Source organism: Spinacia oleracea, chromosome 1, assembly GCF_020520425.1.
Source record: "Spinacia oleracea cultivar Varoflay chromosome 1, BTI_SOV_V1, whole genome shotgun sequence".
In the NCBI taxonomy this organism is placed as follows: domain Eukaryota; kingdom Viridiplantae; phylum Streptophyta; class Magnoliopsida; order Caryophyllales; family Amaranthaceae; genus Spinacia; species Spinacia oleracea.
This window is the reverse complement of record NC_079487.1, coordinates 68280211-68281432: the sequence shown is the minus strand read 5'-3', so window position 1 is coordinate 68281432 and position 1222 is coordinate 68280211. Positions and strand designations below refer to the sequence as shown.

The following is a 1222-nucleotide window of genomic DNA, read 5'->3' as shown; positions in this document are numbered from 1 at the left end:
TCCGTAGTCTTAGTAACCATCAACCAAACTCTTGTTCCCAATAGTCTAGTCTAATTGATTAATAGTAGAAAGAACATTGTTTCCCTGTGGATTCGATCCTGACTTCCCTTGCTACCTAGCTAGTGGACTTAGGTTATTTTTGATTAGGTGATACGACTTTAGCCTGTCAAATTTTGGCGCCGCTGCCGGGGATTCGGTTTAATTTTCTGTTATTAATTATTTTTCTAGATTATTGTTTGTTACTTCTCAAGGGACTCCGTTCCTTGAGATCAGATCTTACGACTGTTTTCTAGTTTTTACTTGTTTATGCCCAGGACTGTCCATACCAGCGATCTGACTTCGTTCGATCCTGAACCTGAACGGACCTTTCGTAGATGGCGTAGATTCGTTGAACAATTGAGGGACTATTCTGACTCTGAATCCGACTATCTGATTAGCAATCTATTCCATACAGATTCAGAGATGGGTGACCAAGCACCACCACCACCACCCCCACTTGTGCCAAGGCTTACAAACTATTCTAAACCAAGTCTGTCTATGCTTCCCAAGGCAATCATGCCTTCTATTACGGTCGAGAATTTCAAGATCGAACCCCAGCTGATAAACATGATCGAGAGACACCAATTCGGTGGGGAAAATGGTGAAGATCCTAATCTCCATATTTAGTCTTTCATTCAGTATTGTGCCACCATTAAGCAGAAGAATTTAACACCGGAGCAGACTATGGAGATACTCTTTCCATTTTCATTGAGTGGAAAGGCAAAGTTATTGATTAACAGTCTCAACCGCGCAGCTATGAAAATTACCGATTGGAATTCCTTGGCCCTTGCATTCTATGTTAAATATTTCCCACCTGAGAAGACAGCTCGTCTGAGGGGTCAGATATTAGGTATCTCTCAACAAGCAGATGAGAGTTTGTTCGAGGTTTGGGAGAGATTCAAGGACTTGCAAAGAGAGTGCCCGCACCATGGTTTGGATGACTGGTTCCTGGTTCAGCAGTTCTATAATGGTCTGGGTAATGAGTCTAGGTGTATTTTGGATTCAGCTGCCAGTGGGAGATTTATGCAACTGGAGGTGCCTAGAGCTTTAGAGGTGATTGAGGAGATGGCCATCCATAGTGCCCAATATGGGAATCCTAGAGGTTTTGCCGACCGGGGTGTTAAGCATGAGATGAATTCTATTGAACAGCTTACTGCTCAGCTAACTGCCCTACATCACAAGC

At 43.2% G+C, this 1222-nt stretch overlaps 1 non-coding gene across 1 annotated transcript; it reads right to left on the bottom strand.

The window, feature by feature from the left end:
• Positions 1-867: 867 nt before the first annotated feature.
• On the bottom strand, positions 868-974 carry LOC130466512 (small nucleolar RNA R71). Its single transcript, XR_008926735.1, has one exon. It is a non-coding gene; the product is annotated as a small nucleolar RNA R71 (small nucleolar RNA).
• Between the last annotated feature and the right edge of the window lie 248 nt (positions 975-1222).